This window comes from Homarus americanus, unplaced genomic scaffold (genome assembly GCF_018991925.1).
Source record: "Homarus americanus isolate GMGI-L3 unplaced genomic scaffold, GMGI_Hamer_2.0 scaffold25827, whole genome shotgun sequence".
Taxonomy (NCBI): domain Eukaryota; kingdom Metazoa; phylum Arthropoda; class Malacostraca; order Decapoda; family Nephropidae; genus Homarus; species Homarus americanus.
The window spans coordinates 10,433,849-10,454,715 of NW_024738300.1; the positions used below are offsets into that span (position 1 = coordinate 10,433,849).

Consider the following 20,867-nt stretch of genomic DNA (forward strand, 5'->3'; position numbering starts at 1 on the left):
GGCATTTGGAATATTAAGGGAGCATAAAAGAAAAATTCCTCCGTAAAGTGAACAGGGATGAGTATTACAGGTAACGTAAATGAATGATGATCCAGTAATACATTAAAGGTAAGGTAGATAAATAAGGAGACGTGATGTATGGTGGGTGTCTCTTTAAGGAATAGGGAAGAGCTAGATAGATTCTGTACTACCTTTCATGAAAAGATTGTAATGCTCCTACCTATCCATCACACCCACTTCCTTCCTTCCTTCCTTCTTTCCTTTCCACCTACTACCTAAGGAAAGGATAAACAATGAAGACTAAATTAATTTTTTTTTTTTCCAGAGGACAACAATTGTGAATAAGTCTTGGAGGACAAGCTAGGAGCAGTAGAGTCCAGGTAGGTTGAGAGTGTCTTTGATAATGATGTATTACAGGGGATCGCCTAATGCCTCGCTGGGTATGGCTTCACGTGGCCGAAATACCATGTAGCTCATGGTAAGATTTCTGTCTGTTTTTTTTTTCATTACAGTAATATTATTTTTTAGTTATTGTTATTGCAGTACAAAATTATTTTTATTTGTTTTATTGTTATTTATAATTTTGTTGTGGTTGTTGTTATGGTGTAATGTGATAGCAAAGTTTTTAACCCTCATTTCAATTCTTTGGACAAAATTCCACCTCATCCAACAAGAACCAAAGCCTCACTTCCCTCCCAAACTTAAAATCAAGTAAGGTATTAGTTCATAAAGTTGAGGGAGTGGGATTTTGTTCACTCTAAAAACTTTGGGTGATGGGATTTTCCTCGGCAGGATGTTGTTTGTTTATTCCTCAATACTAAAAGATAAAAAAATATCTAAAATGTAGCTACAGTTTAGTGCCTGTTTCTTTGCCCACCAACGTGACATTTATCTTCGGTTTTCACATACGAATTCATTTAATAACTTCAGTGTATTATTAAACAACGAGTAAAGAATCAGTCAACAGTCCTCTGAAAGAACAAAAATGTGGATATTGCTTGAAGGATAAAGGGAAGGGTTTAGAGAGGATAACGTTGAGTTAGGGACTTGAGGTGTGAATGGGGAGGGTGTGGTTCCGGTGATGGGTAGGTGAAGGGAGGAGGGGAGAGAGGTGAGGGAGGTGGTTTTGCTGTATGGTAATTGCTGTTTAGGAAGGTGAAAGCTACTAGGGGCTATGTTGAACACACTGTCTTACGTGTGTATGTGTATGTGTGGTGTGTGTGTGTGTGTGTGTGTGTGTGTGTGTGTAGGGGGTGTGGTGTGTGTGTGTAGTGTGGTGTGTGTGTGTGTGTGTGTGTGTGTGTAGTGGGTGTTGGTGTGTGGGGTGTGTGTGTGTGTGGTGTATACACAGTATATAAAGATAAATGTTTGTACAGTCAACTTAGCCCAAGGTTATGAGATAAAAGTAACAAGCCTATCCACAAACACTACCTCTACTCCCAGCTACGAACACACGCCGCCCAACCCTCTACATACACTGGCGTATAATCATTTCCATGCTCCCGCGTATAACTTACCCATCACATCACAAGTTGCACCATTCACCGTGATCAAGGTACAGACTTTCAAGGTTCCTCCCCCCTATGTGTGTGAAAGTGGTTCGATAAGATGTAAAAAAGGTTTGATGGTTCTTCTTTGAGTTTGGGAGCAACACACACTGAAAAAAATTGACTTCCTTAAATACTTGTTTAGTGTTTTAAAAGGTTTGTGAATGATCAGAGATTTGGTGAATTGGTGATTTATTATTTTTGGTGGTTAGTTTTATACCTGATTTGTTCTGAGGAATTGGATCGTCAATAAGGCAGGACAATTCACCACGGATGTTTTTCCTTATCGTACAAAGTCAGCTAAATTCTGATTACCAACCCAAAACTTTCAACACTAAAACAGATAAGACTAACTAACTTAATTGTTAGAAGTAGTTATCAAGATTAGTAGCGAAGAATTAATAGGCGTTGTTTAAAGACCTTAATTTCTGAAGCACCTAAATGCATGCCAGCAACTTTTTAATTTAACTTGGGTTACTAATTAATAGTTAACTTGGGTTACTAATTAATATTTGACTTGGGTTACTAATTAATGAGACGGGTAGACAAACACTGGGCAGATTCTAAAATATCCGTAATGAAATATAATCCACACGAACACAACACACAAATTCAGGCACCTATATTACACAAACTCACCCTCACACCCTTGCTACACAGACGCTCTCATACACTTCATAAACAGACAGTCTGGTTGCAAAAGCGTTTGAATCTTATGATCACCTGTTTAAGGAATTTTAGTTTGTTTCCTATGTAGAGAAAGACTAGTTTAGTTTCTGGATGTTGTTGTTGCTTTGTTTCGTGTTTGTATCTGTATTTTGCCAAAGCTGATGAACGATGTTAGGTTGTCAAGTGCTGCTTCGTCTTAACCTGAACCCTAAAAAAGAATTAACATGTATGTAGCACAGAAAACCAGTTCAGAAGCTCAAGAAGGATGTTTTGTTAATTTGTGGTGAGCAGATGGTCGGTTGCGTGAGTTTAACGTCAGTGTAAGCGTGTGACAGATCCTGCTCAGATCCGCCAAAAGAGTGCATACAGTATACGTGTCGGTGGCCACTGGGGCGCTCCACCGGACGTGTCATGTTTAGCAGTGACCGCTGGTGATGGCGTCTTTCACCTTGGGCGAATTTCGTTATGGCACTGACCAATCGAAAAGCAGTTGAGAAATCACTTTAATGGTCGATTGCTTCAGGCCCTGGTAAAATTTCGCAGTTGTCAGTCAGTGTTTACAGTTAGGAAGGAAAATATTCTTGAAGTTTATATAAAGAGTGTGTATTTGAACCTTATTTTGTATATCCTTCACGGTCTATGGAAGGATCAGGGATATTTAATTACACTAGTACGTTTGCTGTTCGTTCTTATAGCCTGTCTTTAATTAGATAGGTGGATTATGCAAACAAATATCCCCCAGCAGCGTAGAGTGTTAAAACTTTGTTGGTTTTCACATATGCTTCTTTGGATTAACTATTTACAATGTTGGTGTTTGAATGGGTGTTCTGAGGCCAGTGGCGAACATGTACTGTACACGTATGTTTGATAGACGCCTCTTGTTTTGCAGTTATTGTTTATGTCTGTGTTTGTTGCTGTTTAAGGTCTGTGGTTCGGGTTTATTATTTATGTCTATTTTAAACATATTACTATTGCCAGGTTTAATATTTATGTCTATTTTAAACATATTACTATTGCCAGGTTTAATATTTATGTCTATTTTAAACATATTAATATTGCCGGGTTTATTATTTATGCCTATTTTAAACATATTACTATTGCCAGGTTTAATATTTATGTCTATTTTAAACATATTACTATTGCCGGGTTTATACACTCAGAAAAAAAATAAAAATTTTGTTGAAAAAATGACACAACGGACGAAGGATTTTGACAACCCTACCGAGACAACAGGAGTCACAGTGTTCGTTCTGAAATTCATCGATCACTCAAAGTACAGATAATTTTGGAGTGACTATACAGACTGATAAATACGATTAGTTATTAGAAACAAGTCATACTCAGTGTTTTCTCCTGTGTCGTTAACCTTAGAGTGGCACACACACACACACACACACACACACACACACACACACACACACACACACACACACACACCACTGCCATCAGTAAGCCAATAAGTCACGACACCTGCCTCACTGTCACCAATGTACACACACACACACACACACACATACATTAACCAGAAATTATCGTTCATTATCACTTGTATTATTTTATTTTTTAGTCTTTTAAGCCTTAGTATTAATTTGGCAACGTGACCTAAACTGATGCGTCGCCAGGGATGTAATTACCACAGTCAGTCAGTCAGTCAGTCAATCAGTCAGTCAATCAATCAGCCAGTCAGTCAATCAGGCAGTCAGTCAGTCAGTCAATTATCAACATATAAAAAATAAATACTGTAATAATAAAATCCCCAGGTTACAATATATTTTCGTGATGGTGTCTTTTACCTGCACTCACCTGGACACTTCTAATGTTTGTTGTCAGTGTTGAGGGAATTATAGGTTGTTAACGTCCTAATTCTGTGTAAAACTATCCAAATGTGACGTTACTTTACATACATATCCGTGTGTATGTGTGTTTGTTTAAAAGCCTGGTTGATTTTTCTTTATAATTACGCCCGTTCGCATATTGTGTCCAGGTTGGATGGTTCACCAAACTAACTTCAGTTCATTGGTTTGTGTAATACATATATGTGTATGTATAGAGAGGTGTTAGTTTTTTTTTTGCCAGTATTACCTATTCAGTGTTCACCCTCAAGATGAATATACGAGAAACCGCCTCTGCCGCTACTACTGCCATCCCCGCTGCAGGAACACTTGTGCAAATAAACAAAAGCGCAGCTGTGTTTAGTGCCTGAAGGAGGGAAGTTAGCAACCGTTGTCTAAAAAACGGTAGAAATTCTTGTGGGTTGCAATACTATAATTACAAAATGGAACTTCCCTATAAAGTGAACACAAAAAGAGAGAAATAAATACTGTACTAGAAATTAGAAATGAAACGCTGTGCTGATGGAATCGTTTATCAGGACAAGCGAGTGACACTGAATGGAAACACATTTTTACGATACCTTAAAGTTGTGTGTTTGAGAGAGTTGTATTCGACCGTTTGTGCGGGGCTGTTTGTGCTCACGTAAACATTCTCCCCCTGACACTCTTATGCGGCTTGTTTGTCCCCCAGGACTAGAATTACTTTAAAACTTGAACAGATAAAGGTCCCCCTTCCTCTTAGTTGGGGGAAATATTTACTTTATATTCATAACTTTGTTCAGTGACTTTAGAACTGCTTCCCCATAACCTGCGTGAGGCTTAGATACTGCAGTCTGTATTCCCAAATATGTTAGGTGGCCTTTTGTATACGTGTATAGCAAAGTATTAAGATAGTGGGACCCCCTTTTCTTTAGTTTGGGTGACATTTAGGCAGAGTATGGTTAGATTAGGTAAAGGTTAGGTAGGTAGGTATGGTTTGGTTAAGTAGGGTTACCATAGTTAGTTTAAGTTGGATTAGGTTGGATGTGGTGGGATTAGTTTAGGTTTGGCGTAAATTCTCTTAACACTCTGGATGCCAACAACAGTTTTAACGGGTCAACAAACAGGGAAGTGTTGGCAAGGAGTGTGGTGGTTTTAATAAGGTTGTATGAAATAGAGTCACTCCACCACAATGGACTCCGCCCCTGCCTCAAGCAGGAGAAGAGGAGCCCTTATCGGAGAAGGACCTCCTGATGGCCGCGTGGGAAGATAAACTTGTCCCACAAGCTGGTGTAGTTTTTCCAGAACCAGCTATGCAATGTTTGATCCTCCCTTCCTTCACTCACTGGTCCTTGACCCTGGCCTTACTGTGGGCTGAGTGACTGTGGGTGTGGCTGGGGATATGAGGATCGGGTGTGGCTAGAGGTAAGGCATTAGTGAGTAGGTGCGTTGAAGAATACGTGTTGCTGGGGGTGAGGCTTCAGGGTTTTTGGACGAGGCTCGAGGAAGTTGGGAATGTGAATGGACATTGACTCTTGAGTTGAGGATACCTTGGTATTGGATTGGGGCTTTGGGACGTAGTTAAGGATAAGGTTTCAGGGATTAAAGATATGGCTAGAAATGAAGCTGTAGGTGAAGGATATCTGATTAAGGTGGCAGAAGAGGCAGCACGAGAAAGGCGAGGAGAAACCTTGTTAAGAAAGTTAGGGAAGGTGGAGGGGTGATGTGCACAAGGTCGCCGCGGCCCACATTACCTTCCTCACAACCAATCATTATTGAACCACAGTCACGCGGGTGTCATCGGGATCTTGTAGTGGTGCGGCAAAGTTTTCAGGCACAGATGGTCTAGTCACTGTGGTATTAGTTGTGGCCACCAGGCTAATGAGAGTTCTTAAACCAGTCCCACATATATTACAAGAATGTGTAGGGTACAGATGGCGTGGCTGTGTTGTTATTTGTTCACGGTCACAGGGCACGACATCTAATAATTAATAATAATAATAATTAACGGTTTATTGAAAGAGTTTGGCAGCCGGGAGGCTGAAAATATTGTTACATAATTGGGGAATGGGTCACTTGATTGACAAACAATATACAAGTAACATATGTGATACAAATATGATATACTGTATAATAACTAGGTGGTGAAATAGTTATACTATAGGGCATTTCAACATAGTGACAGTGCAAAAACGTAAGATTGACTGGGAGTGAATACACTGGTTGATTACGAGTTGTTGATCATTTTTTACAATAGTTGGGACTGGGCTGTTCTTATCGCTACCAGTACGTGCTCGCATGGGCTGATGCTGTTGTGGTGTCGAACAGCAATTCGCAGACGAGGGATCTCGGGTGGTAGTAGGAGCCGGTTTTGAGGATGGTGCAGAAGCTTCTCACCAAATTTACAGATGAGGTGATGGTCAGAGAGAGCCAAGAGGGTCAGTGTGTTGAGCGCTTTTTGATATGTGGAGTAGGAAGGGGAGAGAATAATCTTGCCTGCCCCCTTTTGCACTTTTTCTATGTGTTTACATTTGTACTGTGGTGTGTGGTGGTTAGGGCAGTGTTACCGCCACATTACTTGTATGAACGTCTTGGTGAACATGGGGGTGTAATTGTGATGTTCTCAGTTACATATAATCGCTAGGCACGGTGTGTACTCTCAAATTGGAGAGTGGGAGCGCATTAGTGTTAATTCAGGCCTTTATAATCAAGTCTCACGAGATTAATGTATATCAGGGGACCTGCGTTAACACTTCAGTGGGACCCGGGCCCTCCAGCAGTACAGTACACTTTATTCAGTGGCTCAGAGACTCAACCACAGGTGCCTCACATTGCCCCTAGCGCTATCACCACACCTCAGCCGCCGCGCTTTTTATTATCGCAAGAAAAATGCCAATAACATCAACAATAAGGAAAAAAAAGGTATCAATGTTTATACTTTTGTTACAACAGTTTAAGCGCATCTGTTAAGGTTTCGGAATTGGAGTGGAATAACGTAAATTAGGGGTTACTCTGGGGGAAAGTTTGCCCTAGAGAAAGTAATTGATGGTGTGTGTAGGCGGGAAAGTGTGTCAGTGTCGGGCCACATCACGGCCGTGTTGGTATTCATGATATCTACACATGAGTGAACTAGACGAGTCTCAGATAATCAACTCCCTCAGTGGACGGTTAGGTTACGGCTCTTAATTACGATCTAATCTTCGGGGCCAGTGGATCATTGGAACATGGCTTAGGTGTCGGACGCATCGCCTCCCAGGTCGATGTTTATGCGTACAAGGAACTGAGGCAGAAACCCTTACCTGTCCGTGGAAATTTTCTCATGAATGAAAAATAATTGAAATATTTTAATATCTTTATAATTCTATACTTCAGAAGGTTAACCATCTCAGGTAAATTTAAACATACTAAAACCAACGACATGGACTGTATTAGAAACTTTTAAAAGCACCCTTGAACCACTCCCCCCACCTCCCAAAATAATAATAATAATGTCAACAAAGAACACTTGTAATTCTAAACAACACTTGGGTAAACTAGAACACCTAACTCAAATAAGCACAGTAACACCTACACTGTCTTAAAATCACCGTTGATGCAATTGGGCAGACAGATTGTAATTCTAAGAAAGAAAACAATAAGATTTGTAGTTATGGAGTCGGTGGGGCCATATGTGACGCTCCCGGAAGTGTTTAGAAAATAGCAACTACCATATTCTACAGCTTGGAATAATGGGCAAAGTGAGAGAGAAAAAAAATGATTTTAGGACTTATTTATAGATGCAGGACGACCGTGAATAGATTATCAACTTATGGACTTATGTTGTTATATACAGTATACTTCTTAGGAAACTATATTTAACAGTATATAATGACAGAAAGTATTGTATAATGTATAACTACAGTACTTATACGTGTGTGTGTGTACGAGTGTAAATGTGTGTATGTGCGTGTGTTTGTGTTGTAGTGCACATACACCCAAAATTGGACCATCCATCTCAAATAAATCTACTGTTATTCTCATGTTTATTTTTTTCCCCGACACTAAACTGACACACTTTATTATAAGTTAGTTCCCGGTCTTCCTGAGTCACGAAGGTCGCTCTTTGTTCAAATCATGCGACACGTTCAACAGTTTATATTTTGCACTATTTCAAGCTTTTTCCTGTTATAATGTTAGGATAAGCTGGAACTAAGGATGAAACATACACGCCTATAGTCATTCATTCTTTCGTTCTTTCCTTCGTTTGTTCTTTCCTGCGTTTGCTCGTTCATTCATTCATACGTTAATTCATTCATTCATACGTTCGTTCATTCTTTCACTCATTCATTCATATTTTCGTTCGTTCATTCGTTCGTTCTTGTTGCGTTAATAGGTGTGTTGTTCTGTGGGTATTCTGTAATAAGGCCTCGAGATATTTTTAGTAGTTTGTTTCTGTTATTCACTCAAGCAAGCATCTCCTATCAGTACCAAGTTCCTCCTTCAGAAGCACTCGAGATTTGACCCGACCCGACCCGACCCAACCTAATCTATCCCAAACCTACCCTAATCTAACTTATCTCCTCTAGGTAGCTTTAGGGCAGTTAATCTTCTGGTGAAATTAACTTAGATGTCTATTCTTCAGGTGAAATTAACAGTGTGTCTAATCTTCAGGTGAAATTAACATAGTGTGTCTAATCTTCAGGTGAACAGAAATTCCCAAAATAATATAATAATAAAATAAAATATAAAATAAAACATACTCGTGACTGGGGTAAAATTCATGCGTGTCGTTGGTAAGTGAAATTAATATTACTAAATGGTGTTTCTATGCATGAATTTCTTTGTCCGCTCGACGCTGGCGGACTCTAATTACGCCTCATGACCAAAGCGAAATTTTCTCTTCCGGAATTAACGATTAAAATGATTATTGTGTGTGTGGGAGAGATAGATAGATAGATCTAATAATAAAGAGACAAAATAGAGAGAGAAGGAAAAAAGAGAGGAAAGAAAATAGAGACAGGAAAAAGGAGAGAAAGAGACAAAATAGAGAGAAAAAAGAGAGAAGGAAAATGAGAGAGAGAAAAGAGAGAAGAAAACGCTATACTGTAGAGAGAAAGAAAAAAGAAATATACAATTTTAATATTTTGGGACACTTCTACAAAATTTCTGTATTTAATCAATTAGTAATGACATTTTTTTCCCCTTGATGGTGTCCAGACGAACTGTAATTGGTGCAGCAGTTGCAGTAATGGTGTCCAATTATAACAGAATCTCAAAGTTGGTGGTAGACGTGGTGGTCTTACTCTCTGTTACACCATTTTGTGTGGTATTCAGTGCTCTCCCCGCGTCCCAGGAAAACAGACCGAACGACTCTGGTGTAACTTAGAAACCTTTACCATTTTGTTGGTTTCTAGGTGAAATTTAACGCGGTATCCACATTGGTTGGTGTAACTTAGAAACCTTTACCATTTTATTGGTTTCTAAGTGAAATTTAACACGGTATCCACATTGATTTCTGAGTTTAACACGGTATCCACATTGGTTTCTAAGTAAAGTTTAACACGGTATCCACATTGGTTTCTAAGTGAAGTTCAACACGATATCCACATTGGTTTCTAAGTGAAGTTTATCACCACTACTTCACAGCTTATTTCCCTCCTTATTTAATATGATGTATTTATTCACCTGACAATTGTTTCTCTTTCCAAGTTTCCATTATCTCATACAGGAGGAAAAAATGGCCATGATTTTTTTTTTCCCATGTGGCGTCACGACTCACTTTGCTATCAGCACCCGGTTAGTTTCCATGAACTATAACTGTTTGTGGGGAAGGTAGAATTAAGCGGAAGTCAGTCGCTCAGTCAGTCAGTACAAGTCGATTAATGTTTAAATATAACCAGTCTCCATCTAGTTGTAGTACGATATTTTTTGACAATGTTTATTAAATTTACGTAAGTACAGGGTGTTAAAAAAAAGTTCGCTGTTATACCTACATAGTTATATCCCTTGTTCTACTTATAGGTACACGGGGAGTTATTAAACACCCTGTAGCTTCAAGGTAAAAAAATTTCCCATTTTATTGAGCATATTATTTTTTTTCCATACTATGAACAGCAATGACGATGTTTATGATGACGAGTTTCCCTATGTCGTGGCCCCCCCCCCCATACAGAAACGGTAGCTTAGATAGGACTCACTCAATCGCTCATATAACGGACTATATGGCAGAAGAAAATCCGTTATATCGAGGGCCCGTTTTATATATATATATATATATATATATATATATATATATATATATATATATATATATATATATATATATATATATATATATATATATATATAACCTCCATCTAACGAATTATATAGATATGAGAAGTCCGGTATATCGAGGATCCGTTAGATATGGAACCTTCTCCATCTAACGGATTATATGGAGAGAGCAGTCCGTTATAGAGAGGGGTTTTACTCTAACTTTGATATAGGCATCTTGAAGTACTGTATTGAGGTTAAGATAGGTGTGTGTGTGTGTATTAATCAGCAAGAGAAAACGTAGGCCCCCTTTCACTAGTGCGTTTACAGAGGCTCGTCATATAAATATTCCACAAATCATTACATTGAGATATTTGTTTTAATATTGTTTTACTTTGATTCCATAGTATGTTTACTATTGCGAGTTTACCTTCTGTTGAATGTAAACAAACACAGGACTGTCGAATGTAAACAAACACAGGGCTGCCACATTGCACACAACCTGAGGAGCCCTGTAAACGCACTAGTGAAGGGGACTTAGCATCATGTGAACGGTTTGGTTGTAACTCTCTCTTAAGGCAGTCGAGGTCTCAGCTACTCTCAGTCACGCTGGGATGAAGACGCCGCCAGCATCTCGTTCGTAGCCTAAGCATTATATTAACGGTAATCGTGACGTGGTGAGTCTCTCTCTCTCAGTACACTCCTCACCAGGGAAGCTGCAGGAACACACACACCCTCCCCCCTCCACCCCCACAACACTCACGCTGACGGAGTATAAACAAGTGACCGTCAAGAGGACCAGAGAGTATCGACCATTGTGGCCCCACGGCAGTCAGGGAGGCCTTAGAGGTGTGGTGGTGGGTCTTATAGTCTTAGATATTACTGTATAGAGAGTAAGATCCCGTGAAGATTAGCCCCTCTCTCTACAGCTTATTTTACCTGATGATTAAATACCCTAATTATTCTACCTGGGAGAAGGGGGGGGGTTAGGTTACTTTATATTATTTAGGGTAGGTTATGTAAGGTTAGGTTAGGTTAGGATAAGTTCGGATACTTAATCATCAGGTGAAGTAAGTTTGCGATGGTGAATCTGCAGGTAATGAGAAATTTCTTATGTTAGGTTAGGTTAAAGGTATAAATATCTCGGGGTTGGATAAAGGTTTAGTCATGAGTGAGGTAATACTTAAATGGGAACTTATAACTTTCATAAGCATTAAAGGTTTAGAATATAAACTCGTTATTTTAATTTTATATGACTGGTCCCTTTTAGTCATGGAGAAACACACAACAACCGGCCCTCAGTTTCCCTTTAAGGTATCTTGTATATAAACCATAAACAAAAGAAGATGATAGTTGGTAGTGAAGGTCATATTGGTTTTGAGACTTGCAACCTTTCACTCCTGCTTGCTCGTTTGCCTCGTAGTTTATTTCCCTTTATTCTCGATTTATTCTTTCCGTGTACGTTTTAAGTATCGTATTTCGTCTTATTTCCTGTCCTTTTTTTTCACACACCTCAGTATTTAACTCAGGGTAAGACTTTCTGTTTTAAAATGTTGGACAGGGGAGATTGTCAGCCACGTGAATACACTTGAGAATAAGACACACACACACACACACACACACACACACACACACACACACACACACACACACACCAGGCACTACTTCCTTGCGGCGTATCACAAAGTTTTCCCTGCAAAAAGGCTTGGGTGTTGTTACTGTAAGTCCTTGAATTGTGGCAGTGTTTGTGACAGGTATACCTTGTTCCTCTGTCATCTGTGTGTGTGTGTGTACAGTTCAGTAAAGTGTTCGGGGGATTTCGTGTCAAGATGCACCTTAATAAGAAACACTAAAAACCCGGCACAAGAAATAAGGAGAGGTGAGTTGTGGTAGTGGTGGTGGTGGTGAGGCTCACTGCCGCTGCCACACTATCGACTATCTTTCTGGGTGTGTGAGAGAGAGAGGGGGGGAGGGGTCTGGCCCTGATGTTGGACGGGTGGCAGGCAGGGGTTGGGGTAAGGGGAGAATGATGCTTTGGGGAGGGGGAAGCTCGGGGGAGTGTGTGTGGAGGAGGTTACAGAGAACATAGGGCCTAGGGAGCAGTAAGGGGGGGGTCACATGAGAGAGAGAGAGAGTCTAATATATCAATAGAATCTCCACTGCCGGCTTATTTTTCGAGGCCACTAAATGTTTAAGAGATATGAGTCTGACGTTATTAAACAAACCGATTTCTTTCTTTTGTTGTCACCACAATGATATGACACGTGTGACAAATGTGTGATAAAGATAAGAGTATACTTGGAAACAATTAGTAATGTGTTGGGTAGTGAAGGTGATATTGGTTTCAAGACTTCCACCCTTCCACTCCTGTTTACTCGTTTGCCTCTGTTGTAATTTATTTTCTTTCATTCTCGATTTATTCTTTCTTTGTATCTTCTAAGTATCGTATTTCCTCTTATTTCATGTCCATTTTTTCTGAGTATGTCTTCCTCTCTCGATTCTGTAACCGGAAGACGTACGGACACCAGCCTCTCACTCCCAGACCCTGGCCAGACGCCAAAGTGTCTACGGGGGGCGGCCGCCGTGTTTCCCAAGCTGCATGTGTGCCGTCTGGGACCCCACCAGGCCTGGTTTTCTATGTGGTATTGGTACTTGATCTCTCTAGTTCTTCTTAACTATATTGGATAATTTTGGACCATTAGGTTACGTTAATTTTATGCCGACTACGATACGAGTAAGTCCTGCTGGCTAAAGACCTTGGATGTTTTTGTGTTTAAAATGTAGTTGACAAGTCATTTAGATAAATCGTTGGTGTGTAATGAACGGTGAGTGTGGTCTTACCTGGGCGATAGTGGCAGAATTTAAGAGGAATTTCCAAGAGGTTTATTAGGTGAGTCCTGAGACCACTTCAGATATATATATGGGACCGTAGTCTGAGGGTTGTCTGGGGGTTGCTTAGTCGCCCGGAAACCTCCTCCTCCTCTCAAGGTAGAATATATATTGTAATGTTCAACAAGGTATAGGGAGTTGAGGGTGTTTTCAAAATATTCAATATGTAAATAAATGAATATTCTTCCATAATTTTTTCTACAGTGATATTAAATTGAGGATTGAAGTCAAGAATGGAATCTGGATTATATTAGAGTGCAAGGTCGGGGAGGGTGGCGGGTAGACGTACTGCAGAACGATTCAGTTGAAGACCGGAATTTAACCTAAAAGACTGCAGGGAATAGCATTAAAGCAGACCTCTCGGCTATTGACTCCTGAATGCCCTTGACCGCTGGCTAACTTCAGAGTGTTTCCAGGAATAACGCAAAGGACACCAAGCGTACAGCAGACGAACAAAAACAATGGCGTAAAGACTGTGTGTTTACGCCGCAATAAAGGCTTTTAAAGTTGCATGTTGTGTTATACTTGCGGTCCGTGTAGGTGAAACGCCATAATCTAAACATAACAGTAAAGACGACAAGTTGTTATTTGCCGAGTAGTGTTTGTAAGACGACAGGAAAGAGCCCAGGAAAAGGAAATCACGGATCATGTGAAGATTAGGCACCCTAGTTTATTTCACATGATGATGACACACTAACGTTACCAGGGTTAGGTCGGGTTAGGTTAGTTTAAGTTAGGCTGGGTTAGGTTAGGTTAAGGTAGCTCGTTTAATCTCATGGAGAAACAACCTGAAGTGCCTCCTAATCGTTATGTGAACCGAAATAACAATCGTCAGTTGCAAGAAACCAGGAAGTTCTAGCGTTTGTGATCAGGTGTGAGAGGCTTTTGACATTGACCATCTCCGTTGTTTACCTCACCACAGGGCTGCAGCAGATGGTGCGTCCTGAGAGTAAGGAAGATTACGCTGGGAGCTGTTGTGTTGTGTTGTGCGTCATCCTCAAGCACCAAATGATTCTGTGATTATTGTAACGGTAGTAGTCATGTTAAGGAAGTAATGTACAGTAGTATTTTGAGTTTTTTTTTTTTTTTACTTTCAAGATCAGTTTTTAGTCTCTCTCTCTCCCTAATCCATTATTATAGTTATGGGGTGGAACGTTAATTAAACTCCCCCTTGAGATCCAGTTCCATGATTCTGAATACATTACTGAACTTGGTAATGATGAAACGTAATTACTACCTCAATATCGGCCATCTATTTTTCTCCCCTGAGCTTAGATTCCCTTTATAGTGGTGAATTAAATTATATGAAATAACTGTTAAATAAAAGCCATGGTTGATTTGACATTAAAATTGAATCGTGGCTTTTTTATTTATTTCATCATATCTAAATTAAATATTAAGATCATTTAACCAACGTTGGGTCTTGTTCAGTGCTTGGATGGGTGACTGCTTGGGACCCCCGTTGGTAGTGTTGGCGTTTAAACTAGAGGAGAACCCTATCTCTCGTTGGAAATATCATATGTATTCAGTTTGACAAGTTGATATTCGTTGCGCGTATGTGTTCTATGGCCTAGTTAGTCTTATGGTGTTATTTTGTCCACCAGTGTATGCAGCAATACATAACGTGTCGGGTTCAGGTCGGGGAGCCACTTGTTATACTGTGTTATTATGTAATTATTCCTGGGAAGAAATGAGTTATTGTTTGCTTCATGTGGCAACAGTGACGAAACATGTGTTAAAACCATACACTAATAACACACACACACACACACACACTCACATTCACATTATCCCTTAAATATGTTTCAGAATTCATTGTTGTTGCAGGTATGATGACACACTTTCAGATCTTTGTTCACAGGACACCGCACACACACATTGCTTGACCTCATCCTTTGTTCCCAGGACACGACAATGCTCGCTCGCTACACGGCAGGTTCTTGTACTTTCTTCAGTAAATTTAATACCTTGGTGTCATCCACATTGGCTCAGGCACCGCGGTGGAAGTTTGCATGTGATGATATTTGCCTGGGGAGATTGCTAGTGGGTTGTGGAGAGATTACCGGCTAGTAATTCACCTTTTACGAATGTTTCCTTATTATTATTATTATTATTATTATTATTATTATTATTATTATTATTATTACTATTACACAGTGAATCATGAAATCACTTAACTCTACAATGATTGCAAATTGAATTCCTGTCCATTTAAAATTTCTTTATCATTTTTCAACCTAAGATAAACAGAAAGGTTTATAGTTTGTCTGTGATCAGTGTAGACACATAACGTGCATCGACCGGAACGGAAACATGACGAGGAACCACAACACTCACGGACTTGCGACTGATTGAGGACACACTTTCTCGGGTTGTAGAGGTGACGGCCAGGCGTTAACTGTTACCAGCCAAGTTACACCGTGACTCACGCTCAACCCAGCCAACACATTGTACAGTATTTGTGAACCTGATGTGTAGGATCGTGTACCTCCTGTGATGTACAATATTTGAAGTGGCAGTGGAATAAATCCTCTCTTGCTATTTGTTGCTCTTGAATGTGGAAGCTAAACATCTTCACGGTGATGAAAGGCTCAATGGATACAGTTCGACTCCTGTCCTACGGGCCATTGTTTCGTGCTGGTGTGGGTTACGGTCCATGTGCAGTATGTATGCCTGTGTCTAGGTTCTCATCGTGTAAAATCACTATATCTCGTTACTGACCATAGAAACACAGTAATAGCATCAGAAGTCCTGTACATGTCGACTACATCATCTAGAAGACCAGGTATTATCTCCCCACTGGTGTTGGGTGAACTTGTCTAGGCGATATAGAGCCTCAATTATAATTATGATGTTATTTCTGGTGATCATTTTTATGTTCTACCTTAACACAACCAGTGAGGAATATTATTTACATCTTCAGTTATGAGGTAAATTCAAAGTGCAACCTCTGTGATTCTGTCTCATATAGTTGTATTACAGAAAGAATGGCCCGAACAGTGATAAAAGAAGGAGAAATTCACAAGCACGAGAGGAATGCATGGAAGGGAGGAAAGTGAGGAATATTGTGGTGTGGGGGAGAGGACGTGTAGGAGGTCAACATCACGACTCACCTGATGAAGAGACACATAATTGCAAGTTAGGTGTGTTTTACGGGGTAGTATCTCACAGGGTCGACCTCCTCTCCTTTACACCTATGACCTCCTTGGGTAATAAGAGTACCAGGGAGGAGAGTTTCATTGAATTAAACAACATGAACTTACTGTAGCTTCTTTGGGGGGATTTTTTTTTTATTTATTATTGAAGGAATATTTTTTGTTGATGGATCATTGAGGAAATTATTTGTTGTTGACTGTTTACACTTATTTGTTTTCTTTTCCTGTTTACTGCCGTTGGTCTTCATGTATATTTTTTTGATTGGGTGATACTTTATTATCTGTCTTGGTATGTGTTAAAAGTGTTGTCTAGAAACCATTATAAATCATCTGCAAGAATTTAAAGGATGATATTCTGTCTTGTTTGTACAGTTTTTCTCAGTGATTTCTTTGTTACTAATATCGATAATGTGTGTTTGTTTTACGGTAGTTATTGTATAATGATGTTGTAAATTATTGTATGGTTGTTGTTATTGTTACCATCGTTGACTGGTTTATTTGTGTGTGTGTGTGTGTGCGCAGGTGTGATAATCCTGTCAGCCATACTCGATGTACCCGGGAGTCACGTAGCGAGTGAGGGACTTTGTCACCTATCTAACTTATGCAAACTGAAACAAACACCTACAGCAACATACAGGTGTGACAGGTTGATCACCCCAACACAAGTGGTTGATAACAATTGTATAGTGCCGGGTTCGGTGACCCTATTACAGGTGTCTCACAGCATAGTTAACTGATGTGTATAGCAGGTGTAGTGTGAGGGTGGGTGGGTCGATCGTAACCTCTCGCATGTAAACATAGAGTGAGATGGGCAACATATTATCATAGAGTAGTGTTGAGGAATTACATGAGATTTATTCGGGAGTTGGTTCAGGGACTGGGGTGTATACTGAGAAAGATTCAACAATAGAGGTAGAAATGACTAGATTTACAACGTTAATAAATAGTTAGTATGACTGAGGAAGGCTAATAACTCGTAGATAATTGTTTATTTTTCTCAGATTTGGTAATTTTTCACTTAAATTATTATATCTGAGCATTATTATTATTATTATTATTATTATTATTATTATGTCTTAGCAATAATGTATGAGAAACAACTTTTAAGAAGACCTGCCTCAAAAAAAAACCCACTCACTCACCTCAGTATAAGACCAGGTACCGGATTTTCCTGTATTGGTTTATAACTTAATATTACCTCAACATCACAGCGATAAAGGTGGTGTTGCAACAAGCACACCGGCGGTCATGTCGAGAGTTGTTGTTGTTACACAGTGTCTGGGAAAGAGAAATAGTGGGGATTTTGTATATGTTTGAGGATGTGAAAATGGAAGAATATATTGTGTGTGAGGGGGAGGGTGTTATAGTGTGTGTGTGTGTATTGTGGTATATGTGAGTGTGTATTGTGGTATATGTGCGTGTGTATTGTGGTATATGTGCGTGTGTATTGTGGTATGTGCGTGTGTATTGTGGTATGTGCGTGTGTATTGCGGTGTATGTGTATTTGTATTGTGGTGTATGTGTGTATTGTGTTTCTATGTGTGTATTGCGGTATATGTGTGTGTATGATATGGTATGTATGGTGAATAATCCTCTTAATTGAAGATGTAAGAATGTACCTAACTGCAGTATTAGCTTCAAACTATATCACGTAATAACACCCATATACTGTATATCATAAATTATATACCAAGTCTTTATGGTAACTAGATGCGTCACTTATCATCACTCAGAGGATGAAATTATGAGGGAGAATCTTTTCCTGGGTAGCGTTAATTTTTGTCCGATATTCCAAGAGTATCTAAGGTAAGAGTCTTGAAGTATATTATTGATGCTCTTTTGATGTTAATTTATGTGTTTTAGTTTAAGTTAGTTGGGTGGATTGTTATATCGTAAGAGGAATGTTGATCGCAAGGGACTGGGAGTAGGTGGGTTTCCTGGATGCTGTGGCAGTATGTTTCAGCTGACCAGTGTTTCTGAAGCGGTCGTTTCAGTTCTGGTGTTGTCTCAGAGTTTAGTGAGATTCCGAAGTTATTTTGTTTCTAGTATCTGATGGTGGTGAGGACGTTTTACCTGGATGGGGCACTAAAACCACAAACAGAAGGTGATACTTAGGGTCGCCACTTTTTTTTTTTTTTTTACACCTTATGCTTGAATTGCTACTGACGATTATAGTGGTGTTGGACAGCTGACTGACACTCACAGGTGATTTTTACCCCGCTCTCCCCCAGGTCTACTCCAATCTCGGGGATGTCGCTTCAACCCCCAGAGCAAATATCACGATTTCCACACTAAAGCAGCCATGACCAATAATCCTAAGCCTTTCATGTTAACAGGCAGTGTTTGGTGGGTCACAAGCCGAAGATATACCAAGCAGTGAACAAGAGGGAAAAGAAAGCTGAGAAAGTGGTAACTGGCATCACTACAGTAAGGTGGTCACGGTGGCTGAGGCTTGTAATTTGCCTCGAGCTGAGAGATAGCCCTGAACACCGGAAATTCCGGTAAAAAAACAGATAAATATTCGGTAATTAAGCATGTTATTGAGTTTTTCTCCTATGTCGGTGCATCCTCCCTTCACACCCGGTGTATTTGTCTCAGGTAACGTTAGTGATGGTTGAGGAACTCCGGGGAAACATCTCCCGTGGTTTTCCAAGATCGTGTGAGAGTTCATGATGGATGAGTGGCCAACACGCGTATATTATGGCTAGTAACCACAATGCTCTTTCAGATTGTGTGTGCGTGCGTATAATGCTTCCTCCTCAGAAAGTCAATTTATTATTATACATTAAATTGCCGTAGCATCATAATCCTGCATCACCAGCCACATAAATGTTTACACCTAGAAAGTGTTCAGTGTCCTGGGACTGAACAGCGAACGTTCACGTGACACTGACAACTTATATGCCTTAAATAACTCAGTGGGGAACATTCTTATGTCACAGGAATAAATGTTTAGAGAGTCGCACCGTGGGAAAGTATTGCTGTGAGAATAAAAATGTGTTGCTCACCGATATTTGTAAGGTCTGTTAGGGCATCCAATGCGCGCGCGCGCGCCGTACGCCTTTTTTTGTATATTCGTATATATGTGTACCCACTACACGCCTCAAACACCAACCTTCACCCTTCAACCCTCCCCGACCCGCGTTCCGTGAGAGAACGTGACAACCCACATGTTAGAGCGAGGCACCAGCAGCTATGCTCGTTGTTTATCCTCACCACCCACCAGCGCGCCTCGCCACACCCACCTCCTCCACCATAAGCTTACATACCAAAGTAGGGTGTCCATGGCTGATAACATGGAGTCGCAGGCGGTAGTTGCAGCTGCAGTTGCCATGGTTGGCTCCCTCGGGTTTGTTTACACTGGTGAGGGGGGGGAGGGTGGTGACCTTCCTTTAGTCTGTGAGGCGTGACTTAGATAACCAATACAGTGTGCTTAATACATTTGTGTCGGGTAGACGTTTGTTTACGGATTTTTCTGTTAATTATATTATTTACTCGTATATCATTTGATAATTGCGCAGTTAGAAACAATCACAGCTAGACACGAGCCACGAAAACCAAGTGAATTTGTTCTAAGAGTTAATAAGAGTACACAAGTAATGTGTCTTTGAATTTGTAATTTTGGTATAACTATACTCGGTGGGTTGTTAAATGTAGCCACGGGGTGAGTAGACGCCAGGGAGTATTTGTTAATGCTTCAGGCTCTAGTCATTTGAGTAGGTACACCGTAGCCCTTGTAGCTCGTCTTCCTTTACTCTGTTGTACGTGTGGTAGACTGAGCCGGGACACTTGAGCCATTACACTCAGGAGGTTTCGGATACTAGGCCACAGATTAACACAATTTAACACGAGGCCTTTCACCACCCCGACAGAATACAGTACAGTGCCTGATGGTTGTGACGTGGCCGGGCCTAACTCAGAGAGATGCTCGTAGCCAGTGACAGTAAGCATCACTAAAACTAATTCACATACACGAAACTAACGGAGCTTATGACTTTAAATTTCCGGAAGGCAAAGTTTTTACGGGTAGGTGAACAGATATTCTCCAAATTGCCCGGCGAGGACCATTTTCGGCTGGCGTTATTCTGCTCCACTGGGTACTGGGACAATTGTTACCGTATGTTAGTGTTGTTTAGTAACTATAAGCATTACGGTGGAGGGGAGGGAGTGGGTGTTACGGCCTTGGTGACCACAGAATGTCAGAGGTGAACCCGGCCGACTTGGGTGCATGGGCGGGTTCAATTGGTTTGGGTGGGACAAGCAGCTGCGACATTTCAGCTTCATCACCGCACTTGTCCTGGTTCTTCGTTTAGGTTTTCACCGAGTCATTTAGATTATGATAAAACTTAACAATTATAAGACTGTAGCTTTCATCTCTCTATTTTACATCATGGTATAAAAATCTAACCTAACCTAACCACACCTCGCTTCACCTTGCCTTACCTTACCCAACTCCATTGTGTTTTCGTTGTTTAATCGATAAATTAAATCTCTCTCTCTCTCTCTCTCTCTCTCTCTCTCTCTCTCTCTCTCTCTCTCTCTCTCTCTCTCTCTCTCTCTCT

The 20,867-nt window shown here is 40.3% G+C and overlaps 2 protein-coding genes across 3 annotated transcripts in view; one reads left to right on the forward strand and one right to left on the reverse strand.

Moving 5' to 3' along the window:
• LOC121873849 (putative neutral ceramidase C) overlaps positions 1-20,867 on the reverse strand; it is an 86,246-nt gene that overhangs the window by 50,676 nt on the left and 14,703 nt on the right. The window lies entirely within an intron of this gene.
• LOC121873850 (prolyl 4-hydroxylase subunit alpha-1-like) overlaps positions 1-20,867 on the forward strand; it is a 98,676-nt gene that overhangs the window by 34,992 nt on the left and 42,817 nt on the right. For both annotated transcript variants that reach the window (XM_042377628.1, XM_042377629.1), the window contains exon 2: positions 326-380. The gene's annotated coding sequence lies outside the window, so the exon portion shown is untranslated. The remainder of the gene's footprint in view (positions 1-325; positions 381-20,867) is intronic.